Source organism: Phoxinus phoxinus (genome assembly GCF_949152265.1).
Source record: "Phoxinus phoxinus genome assembly, chromosome: 19".
NCBI classification, from domain to species: domain Eukaryota; kingdom Metazoa; phylum Chordata; class Actinopteri; order Cypriniformes; family Leuciscidae; genus Phoxinus; species Phoxinus phoxinus.
In genome coordinates this window covers 8200903-8212947 of record NC_136894.1, presented here as the reverse complement: position 1 = coordinate 8212947, position 12045 = coordinate 8200903, and the positions used below count along the sequence as shown (strand labels likewise).

At 36.1% G+C, this 12045-nt stretch overlaps 1 protein-coding gene across 10 annotated transcripts in view; it reads right to left on the bottom strand.

The window, feature by feature from the left end:
• The window catches only part of elmo1 (engulfment and cell motility 1 (ced-12 homolog, C. elegans)), an 80535-nt gene that overhangs the window by 51664 nt on the left and 16826 nt on the right, over window positions 1–12045 (bottom strand). For 2 of the 10 annotated variants that reach the window (XM_079590365.1, XM_079590363.1), the window contains exon 1: window positions 5723–5977. The exons of 7 other annotated variants lie outside the window; for them this stretch is intronic. The gene's annotated coding sequence lies outside the window, so the exon portion shown is untranslated. Of the gene's footprint in view, window positions 1–5722; window positions 5979–12045 lie in introns of those variants that run through there. One more of the 10 variants, XM_079590370.1, reaches the window with a different exon arrangement.

Sequence of the window (12045 nt, the reverse complement as noted above, 5' to 3'; positions counted from 1 at the left end):
TTGCTTAGAAGTTCTTTAGTATTTAGTGGTCTGAAGTACCGCGAGAATAATTGGAAAACAGAGGGAGCCGTCTGCTCTCTACTTGCTCTCACGATACTTGATGTCATTCGCCGATCGGTCTGCGCGGCGCCACTTCAAGTCGAACACAGCCATTTACTTAATTCCAGAATGAACTTTGAACGAATCTAATGAATGAATGAATGACTCGATAACTTACCGGTATGCATTTCTTATTTAGAGTATCATTTCATTTTCCCAAATTATTCATATTTTGGGGATATTTTACCCAAAATGTATTTATTATTAGTTTATTTACATTTACCCTCATGTTGTTTCAAACCTGTATGACTTTTTCTTTTGCAGAACAAAGAAGATATTTTAAAGAACAAAATCATGCCCATTATAAGTAACCTATAAAAGTTTGTGTAAATTATGTACATTTTATGTTGAATCAAACAAACTCAAACTAATTTTGTTCTATCTAAAGCTTCTTTTTGTAATGTCTTTTTAATGCGCGTCTCATTTAACACAATAATGGGTAATTTATCAGCAAAATTTGGTGTGTGATTAATTTGAAAATAATTAGATTAATCAATCAGCACATTGTGTAATTAATTAGATACATTTGAATTGCTTGAGAGAATGAATGATAATATTCATTCAATGCCTTAAAGTGTGTGTTGAGCATCTACTTAAACACAAATGGGGTCATGAAAGTGCTTTACGAATAAGTATCTCTTATAATATTTCTTTGGGTTTCTGGGTTCCACATGTATGGCTGCACTACAAGAGAATAAAACACTCAGATATTATTACAACATTCAAGTACAAGCGGTTTAATCCCACACTGTGTGTTGACATAACAGTAAAGCATGAAATGCTGGATATGTGGATACAACCACAAAGCCAGTGGGACACAAGCAACAGCCTTGTAAGGCTAAAAACATTCACATTTCTTGTCTATCAAAAAGTTCTACAAAACAAAAGCCCAATTGATATGAAACAAATTTACATCTCTGATAGACATGGTTTCTTAAACCTACACAATAATGCTGATGAAAGGAAGCGAGAAGAAAACCGACTGACAGAAGGGATTTGATTTCTTCAGAGGGCTTAATAGACCAGTCAGATAAACAGGCATGCCTAGAGATGTCTCTGTCTCTCTGATGGGACACACACACACACACACAGCATCGCCTGCTCTTCCATTCCAATTCCTTCAGGAAAACCCGCTGAATTAATCAATCAACAGTTTCCGCGAAACATCCAACCTTCACTGTGCATAAACGTGAAGTTGAGGAACACTTTACACTAGATTGTCTTTCTCACACTGCACATTAAAATAACAGATATTTCTAGACATGCAACAATGCTTTTGGACATGGTGTCAAATCAACTAAATTAAAAAAACTTCTGCAGGTAAATTTAAAACAACATTTTTTAAATCAACAGAAATTCAAACAAAAATAGTGATGAAAGCGAAAATGGATAATTGGATAATTATTTACCATGTAATCCACAATTTTTTTACACTGGGGTCAAAATTACAATTGCTGAAAAAGACTTTGGGCAGGCATGTTCCATGCAATTGTTTTAATAGAGGGAAACATACATTTCTGGTTTCAACGTTACTTATTCAGACATTTAAAAAAAAAAAATCATATTTAAAAAAATCAGCTGGCATTTAATATTTTGGCTTTCTTCATTTATGTGTTATGTACTGTATGTATAGCTCTGGTTAAGTTGACATGGAAGGACCCACATATTCAATGGCAGTACCATGTTTTATGACATGAACTATGTTAGTATCATGTTTTAGGACATGTACCATGGCAATGCATGTTTAGGACACATGCCACTATACCATGTTTCAAGGATGTGCCATGACAATAACATGTTTTTGAACATATACTATGGCAATTCCCACATACCATGCTTTAGTACATGTACCATGGTATTTTTGTTTTTAGGACATGTGCCAGGGTGATAGCATGTTGTTTTAAGACAGGAACATGGCAATACAAGGAAATGGTACAGAAATAATACCATGGAACATGGCAATACCGGTATGTGGGAATTGCCATAGTATATGTTCAAAAACATGTTATTGTCATGGCACATCCTTGACACATGGTATTGTAGTGGCATGTGTCCTAAACATGGTATTGCCATGGTACATGTCCTAAAACATGATACTAACATAGTTCATGTCATAAAACATGGTACTGCCATTGAATATGTGGGTCCTTCCATGTCAACTTAACCAGAGCTATACATACATAATACATAAATGAAGAAAGCCAAAATATTAAATGCAATATGATGTCCTTGACAGTGTTTCTGAATGCTTGACTAAGTGTTGTCTTCTTGTCTTGTTGATACGACTGGTAGACTAAAACTAGATTGCCCTACAGGGATAAATAAAGTTGTTTGAATTTAATTGAAACCATGATTTTGGATGCATTTGGAATACCATGTTTTTGGACACACCATGGCAACACCATGCTTTTGTTTACGCGTTAAGTTAGGGCTGTAAACGATTAATCGTGATTAATCGAATCCAAAATAAAAGTTTGTGTTTACATAATATATGTGCGTGTATTGTGTATAATTATTTTGTATATATAAATACATACACATGCATGGATATATTTAAGTAAAATGTGTTGTTTATATATAAAATTGTTATATTTATATATAATATAAATCATATAAAAATATATATGCAGTATAGAAATGCAAATATATACATGCATGTGTGTGTATTTATATATACAAAATAATTATACACAATACACACACATATATTATGTAAACACAAACTTTTATTTTGGATTCGATTAATCACGATTAATCGTTTACAGCCCAACGTTAAGTCAGTAGTGGACTGACTTTTATGGCTGTTCAAACGCATCCCACCACATGAGCGTCTACACTACGAAAGCAATCCGGTCAAATGTGTTTCCGACTACCTCTGGAAGTGGTCGAAAGTGGACAAGCTCAAAACGTTTTAGACTCCGATTTACACCTGTATTTAGCGTCATCCACTTGTGATCAGATCGGCAAACACATCTTAATACCAGGTGAAAACAGGGCCTCAGAGACGAATTATAGCAATAACAATAACTGCAGTAATTGTAGACCACTCTGAAGCATAATTACAAAGCAAGCAGCCAACATGATGTTTAATTAGTAGTACTCGATATTTATGTAAAGATCTAATTGAACTGTAAAATCATCAGTAATGTAACATGACCCACAAGAAAAGACTAGTACACGATCCAACTAAAACAGCCTGTTCATCCATGAGGTCAAACAAAGACTACGTTTATTAGATGCCGAGTATCATGGACAGTACAGCATGTGGTTGTCAGTGTGACATGTTTAAATGTTAAGACCCGACTCCAGCAGAGAGAACAACATTACCGATCTGAACAGCTGCAGTCTGTCAGTTGTGAGAAGAAAGTGAAAGAATGCTTAGAAGTTCACACTTTCACCAGGTTTCCCCTTCCCTGGATTGCCCACGTCCTGTATAGATTTCAAAAGAGCCCTCCAGTGATTCATCCGACACCTCTACAAAGAGTCCCAGGGCACAGAGGGCCCACACCGTCAGGGGCTACAAAGGAGCAGCGAGCTTTATCTGTGCTGAGAAACAAAGACACGCGAGACAGCGACTGAGTTACTGCTACTCACGTTTGCCCTCTTTCACTGAGCCAGTCGGCTCTCATTTCTACCCTGTAGGTCTGACCTGTGCCATGTTGCTGCTTCAAAACCTTTGTGAAGACTGAGGAGACAAAACTGTGGGTCCAGCGTAAGACACGTCCCGTTTTGAGACACATATATATTTAGTCGATATCTGGTGTATTTCCATTGGTTGCTATAGGAATGATGTAAATATCAGCATGATGCCAAGAGGCAGTCTGAGTGGAGATGTCAGTGGAAGGAGAAAATGGGAAAAAAAAAAAAAAAAAAAAATCGCAGACTTGGACTCTGCTCACGTCTAACATGACACCTCGCCTCAGCGCTGAACTCACAAGAGTATGACGAACATATACGCAACAGGCATTTTACACATTCATGCATGTATTGTGCAAAACCACTGACTCGTTCACTATTCAAATGAGGAAAGTGGGACTGAAAATGAGTGTATTCAGACACAGCTTCAGACAACACTGCACACATTGTGTTACATACGCGTCATATCCTGAAAAACCAAAACTACTCAGATCTGACCATTCAGACTTGACACACACAAAAAAAGATAAAATAAAATAAAGAATTTATATTATTATTATTATTATTATGAGTAGTAGTAGTATTTTAATCATCTGTGCTAAAATGTTCAATGTGGCTCCCTTGAGTGCAAAACAAATTCCCCTTGGCTTGGGGCAATAAATGTTTCATTCATTAATTTTCATTCATTCAATAATAATGATAATAACAACAATAAAATATTATTATAAAAACAAAATATTAATATTATTACTACTACTCATAATAAATAAATAGTTATTTTTAATATTATATTAATAACAAAAACATACATGAATGAATGAATGAATGAATGAATGAATGAATGAATGAATGAATGAATGAATGAATGCATGCATGAATGAATGAATGAATGAATGTCATGGGTCTTTTTCCTACTTAAAGTATTAAAGTAAATTTGAGTTGGGTTAAAAAAATATATATTTTTGATGCCTGTCTATAATGACTTGGAGAGGGATTTGTACAATTTAAGATAAGTAAAGTTTGAAGTGTTTAAGGACTTTTTTTTATCCCAATACCCTTACAAAAATACTTTTTATTTTAGTAATATGATGATACTTTGATACCATGGTACTGAATGATTACCATAATCATAATCATGCCCAAAACCATGGTGATACCAATCTAAAACAATATGGTAGTACAACTGTGCTGTTTTCATAGTATAATCTCTGTTTGGGAAACAATGAGAGATTGAACATCAGGCAAGAATGATGTTTTGACATAAAACAGGTTTTTTAAGTTACAATCAAACATCTTACAAAAACTAACCGTTTCCTCAACTAAACACTAACAATGATCTGTTAAAAAGAGAAATATTTAGAGTAGACAGATTCGGTGCTCTTTTCTTTCAGTTTGAGCCGCAGCAGTGTCAAAAACTATAGTGTCAAAAACAAGTCCTCTAGCAGGTCCTCTAAGTCTCATTCAGGAACCAGGATATCCTGTGACAGCTAAGCAACAGTTTCCACATCTCCAACTCCTCGCATTTGAATCTCACTAGTAACTAAGGAAACTACACTTACTGGTTAAAAAATGACCCTAGTGAAATTGTAATGATTAAAGTTATAATGTTAATACAAACATTCACCCACAAAAAAATAGGTTTGTACTAAAAACATGAATGCATTCAGTATACACAGCACAGTACAGTGTGGATAATGTCACTCAACAGGTCAAAAACATCTCAAATCAAATCTGAATTATACATTTAAAAGCACATTTTACGTGTCTAAGCCGGTCGATTGCCTTGTCTGCTGGATGGAGACACCTCAAAGAAGCAAACAGACCAAACGAGAAGTTTCAACAATGCATTTAGATTTTCAATAAGAAAAATGCAGCCTGGTTCACAGATAGACCTGTAGTGATATATTAGGGGTCACAGAACTGACCCCAGCAGCCAAAGCCACACCCTAAGCAGCCCGGATTCATCCGAAAGCATAAAGAAACTTACCCGGAAACCCCCGCAACTAGAAGCTGGTCGAACAAGTCAATGTTTCCAGCTCTTTAAGCCGATTATTCTTCAGCAGTACGGTATGCCGTCTCCGCACCGAGATGCATCATTAAACAAAAAGACTTCAAAATAAAGACTATGCCCGCATTTATCGCACGACTTCACACAAACTTTGTCTTAACCAGTGAGAAAGACAGAGAGATAAAGAAAAAGAGGTGAAAGAGACGGAGGAAGTAGGCGTTCATCATGAGAAGAGGAAACTGCTGGGCCACAGTTGCATGAAAAGGCGGCAAATTTCAAAGACGCAACACAACTGAAGACGTGAGGAGGAAACAGACCCACGGGCTCCTGGCTCGGCTTATCTGAAGATGTCGGACAATAACAGGAAATATGGAGACGCACTGATTGCTTGAGATAAAGCGATGATTTGGCACATGCGTTTAGAAGACAAATAATCTGTGAAAATAAAGCTATGTGGTCATTAGGTGATAGAAAGTAGTTTTTAATGATACATATCTGTAGAAGAAAATGAAAGAAATTAGACTTTAAGTAAAGATAATGAAACCTATTTTTCTACCATTATGATGTTTTTGCACAGTAACGACTTTCATGGGACAAATTCATTCATAATTCTCATTACTGTTATAAATAATTTGAGAAAATTTGTTTAATACAGTAATGAAAATCATCCTGAACTTAATTTTCCCCATTTAAATCAGAATAAAACTAGCTTGATTTTTGAATACTGATTAAAACCATGAATTTTTTCTTCTTCAGCATTACAGTGATGGGAATAAGTGGAAATCTGGCCCTAAAAATAATATAATACATAAAATAATATATATATATAAAAAATAAATTATATATATATATAAAATAAAATAAAATATAAAAAAGAATATAATATATATAAAAAATATAAATAAATTTGCATAAATAAACACTTCTGCATCTTGATGAGGACAAATAATGTGTCATGAAAGCAATCCACTTCTGTGTGAAATTTCTTTGTCTTTTCAAATGATCCCCTGTGATACATGTGCGGCCCACATAAACAAAGTTGACACGACTGTCACTGACTCATAGTGCCATGGTAACAAAATTTAAAAAAACAACCCATCAAGTGGAAAAACAACATGCTCAGATTATGACTAGCTGCATGGGCAGAATGACATTCCCGGAAATTGATGCCGGGTGCAACTCACAAATAGCTCTAATGATCAGTGTGCTAATTATCACAATGGCACATTTTAAAGGATTAAAAAAGGAAACGAGCACAAAGGCTGCTGATTATAGCATGGGCCGGCTACTCTCATTTCCCGTATCTGCTCATCCTCTCACAATATTTCAAGGAGCATGCTCTATTGTTTCTGATGCAATAGCAGCAGCTGGGTGGCAAACTCGAGAACTGCTTAACATCTCGTTTCCCATTAAAGGTTCAGGACGGCTAAATTGGCTCATGTTAGTGAACGAGAAGGAGCATATGTCGGTTCCACCCATTGTGGGCTCCTAAGGGCCGACCGGCCCTGCTCTCACAGCTGTTGAGGTGGCTCTGGGCTCCCTCGAGCTATGAATAGAGATCAGTGGAGAGCTGGTCAATGAAAAATGTTGGGTCTGGCCTAGATTCATGCGTGGTCGGGTACATCAAAACCATCGCTGTTTAGACTGACTGGTAAAACTGGTCAGGGTCTTTGAGACCAGCTAGAGAGAAAGAGAAACAAATGAGGAGGAAGAAAGAGAGCCACACATTTTTCCAGAAAATGAGCACATCTAAAATTAAACCGTGTCCTCTTGGGTCCTTTACTGTGATAAATGAATGGCAGCTCTACTTTCAATACAATGTGCAACATATTCAGATGTTCCCTATTAAAAGTGTAATGATGCAACAAAACTGAAATTAAAGTTTCATTCAGCCGGACACAAGTTCTATATAAGCATTTCAATTTGCACATATTTTTATATAAACTTTTTAATGATATAATTATGTTCCTACTCCAATTCAATCATGAATATGTAATATAATTGCATATATTTAGCAAAATGCTCTTTTTTTAGAGACATTGTTCCTAGCCAACTAACAAGTTATGGACATTTACTGGCTTTCCTAAGGTTGTTAAGTGACATTTGTTTACAAGTGGCTTTATTGACAACTTTTCATTGTTGAAACACTGAGCTACTGCATGAGACATGACACATTTCAGTAAGCTGTACGATATCTTTCAAAATTCATCTTCTAATGTTGATTCATGTTTATTTCATGCTTTAACTAGTAGTAAAGCTGAAGAGATGGAGTAGTTTATGTGCTGCGGAGGCCCTACAGCGATCTTTCACACCACATTAAAGAGCGACAAAACTTAACGGTTCACAGAATATGAAAGCTCAGACTTAGTTTCATATCAAAATGAACAAAATACAAAGCTTAATGTGATTATTGGGTGGCAGGCATGCTACACGTTATGTTTAGAAAAGTTGTTCAAGCATCAACCGAAAACAAATTTGACTAAAAGATCTTGGTTCATCAAAATTTATATCAATTAAAAACAAAAAAATTATATTGTCAACCCAGCCCTAAGCTGCGTCCAAAAATCGCATTAGTAGGTACTTATTTTTAATAATTAATTACTTCACTACCCCTGAAAAGTATGTTCTATATAGTATGAATGTTATCTGGAAGTACTACATCCGCCATGTTGTCATTATCATGTGACCAACCAGTGCCAATTACGTCGCATCACTCCCATTCACAAACCTTTTCCAGTGGCCTCATGGGATAGTAAAGCCTCCTTTGTATGCACACTTCTGAAACTCCCCGGAAGTAGTAGGTCATCGGGGTACTTTGGATCTAATTTGCACATACTTCTTTTGACACATACTGTTTTTCGATATCGGATGCAGCCCTAGTGTCCACACAGCCGACATGTTTACCTCTTCTAGCTTATCCAAGATGCTTGCACAAAGTAGACACTGACAGGGTTAAAATGCGCCATCGGGGAAGAGCCAATTAAACGGTCACCATTTCTGTCAATGACTTCGGCTCTCCAAAACAGATTATATACTTTTGGCCAAATGTTTTGATTGTCAAAAATGTTTCATGCATCATCACTAATTAAAAGAATAATACCGGTACACTTTAAAGATGAAACTTCAGGCATAATTTCCTCACCCTCATATTGGTTTGAAACCTGTAAGCATAAAAGAAGGTTTTGCAGGAATGTTCATGCTGCTCTTTTGCAACAAAAGCTAATTACAACCAATACTGTCAAGCTCCAAAAATGTCATGAATAAAAGCACCATAAAAATAGTCTGCAAGTCCATATATATTTACCCGTGAATAATAAGCCCACAAACATCTCATCTCACCTTAAATCAAAAGTCTCTTGACTAGAGAAACAAACACCATTGACCTAGAAGCGATGTTCCCGTCTTGGTGGTCGAGGAGCCAGCTGTCTCCTTGGAGATGCATGCATGATGCGCTGTGTTCCAATTATCCCTTCCTTGTGTTTGGTACCGGAGCAAAGAGACCCCCTACACGCTGTACTGCCTCTGACAAACCTGATTAAGTCACCCAATCCAGCCTTGGGAGTTAGTTTGCCAAAAGCAGACACAGGCTGGTGGTACTCGTGAGCAGAGCTGTCAACCACCTTTGCACATGGAAACACTTGCTCTGGATTTATTAAGGCTCATCTCACTTTTGTAATTTAATCCGTTTTGCTGCTTCCAAACTTTAACTCACTTGGTTTTGTAAAAATGCCTTTAAACATGTCATGTTGTGTTGTGCATTCTAAATTATTTTTTTAAGTTAAATCAATGAAGCATTCAAAGATGTTTTGATATACAACAGATTCAAATGAAAAAGCACCAGTGCAGATGGGAAAAGAGCCCAGCCGCCCATCTAAACACTACCGCAATAATTGTAATCGTCTTTAATCTACATGGAAAAATAGAGCTTTTAAAAGAGGACAGTAACAGATGCTGCAAGATTATAAAAGATATTAATGCTTTTTCCCCCTTTTAAACCATGAAAATCAATTTGCAGCTTCACTTTACTTCTTTGCATTTCCATTCCAATAACAATGTGAAATCCAATAGCTCACTAAGAAATTATTCTGTGAATAGAATATAATGCCATTTCCCAACTGTAGTTATAAGTAATCTTTCCTGGAATATTAGAGTTAACACTGAGAGAATGACTAACGTCTAAATATAATGCAGCGTAAGCCGAGAGTTTGGTCACGGTGACATTTATTGTCAAGCAAAGTGGCTTGTTCCAGGTCTAAGACTAGACTACAGCATCTAAAAAAAAGACCTTGTCACCTCTACAAAAGGCTTTGTGGGCGCAAGACAAGAGATGGAGGTGGGGAGAGTATGATTCAGTCACTGGCTGTGTGACCTTCTGCTCACAGACTTCTCAACCCAGTGTGAAACTCTAAACAGGTCAGACCCATGACAGTCAGTATACATGAGACACAGTTACCACATTCCCTCACTGAGAGAGGGGAAAACACCCAGATATCTACCTGCAAATAGAAACGGCTTTCTCGACCAACATGAATGTATTGCAATATCATTAATTCAAGATTTTAAGTACAACATCATTTGAGAGTTTATTCTGATTCAAGGGGAATCAGAAAGCCAAATCCTGACTGGGCGAGAGGAGGAGCTGGGGATGGAGGAGGGTAATTTGCTCCTGAGAAACCCGACAGCGGTTGATAAAACTGAAGGAGCTTATATTATACAGTGATAGGCGTCGTATTCCTATAGACGTGGATCAGCTGAGAGTCAGCTGATTTGAGCTTGACTAATGTGACCTGCCAGAACTGACGCTACGCTCAATTATTATGAAATATCATTACAATTTAAAACAACTTTTTTCTATTTGAATATATTTTTTAAATTACTTTTTTTCTGTGATGGCAAAGCTGAATTTTCAGCATCATCACTCCAGTCTTCAGTGTCACATGATCCTTCAGAAATCATTCTAATATGCTGATTTGCTGCTCAAGAAACATTTCTTCTAATTATCAGTTACAAACATTGTGCTGCTTAATATATTTGTGGAAACAATGACATTTTTTTTCCAGATTCTTTGGACAAAGTAAAAAACAAAACAAAAAAATACATTATAAATAATAAATTTATGTCCTTGCTAAATAGAAGTTTTTTTTATACCATAGTTTATATTGAATGAAACTATAGCCTACCTTTCAATGTAAAATAGTACTAAAAATAAACTTTAGAATTATAAAAATACAAAACAGATTCAAACTGAACCAATTTTTTTTAACTTTTTGCAAAAAGTAAAGTCAACATGAGCAACTAGACAAACTATAATTATTATTCAAATAAACTGTAGGAAGTTTATTATTTTGTGGACTATGGTTTCCACAAGAATTGCCATAGTGCCCTACCATGAACCACTTCTGGTAAATCACTTTGTGCAGTGTGCACACATGCCAATGCACACAAACACTAAAAATCACCATGTTGACTAGCTCCCACCCCCTACACCACATCCCACAAAGTGAACTGGAACATTTAAGGACTCTTAAATCAACCCTCACCTCATTACGCTGTTTTTTCTGGCGAAATTAAAATGAATTAGTAATGATGGGATGGGATGAGAGAAATTCAAGCAATTTCCCCAAACATCCCCACAAGATCCTGGCCAGTGCAGCTGGATCTGATCGATGGCTAACAGACATAGCAGAGAGATTAAGAGAGAGGTTTTAGAGGAAAAGCTCTGCATCAGGATTGCAACATCAGTTACTAATTCAGCATCCAACACTACTTGGATCTCACACTGATGGCTGTAAATTTCACTGCAAGTGAAGCAAAGTGCACAAATACCACAGACAGGTTTCGGTGCCTCTTGTGTCACTAAATGGAATTGCAAAAATAATGACAGGTATGTACCCGGGTTGTGGTAGCAGACTATACTAGGTATATACTAGTAGCTATATATCAAAATTGTATAATTTTGTAATAATTATTGTGCACTTTAATATTTGTACTACCTGCCAGGATTTTATTTTATTTAGCTGTTTTTTTTTTTTTTTATGTCATGGCTCCCGAAATATTTTGCTGTATGAATATGTAAACAGTCAATATATAGTGTCTGCAAAAAAACAAAAAAACACATTTGATTCTAGCTTCATTCATTATTTTTTATCAACACTTGAATGTGGTTAAGTTTTGTTTAAAAAAAAAACATTTGAAACAAAAGGCGGAGAACATCATATTTTCATCAAAGACTTTTTCTGGATCGGATTCAGAACGATTAGGCATCGTCCATCAACACCTCTAAAGACTGCACAGTCATCTTT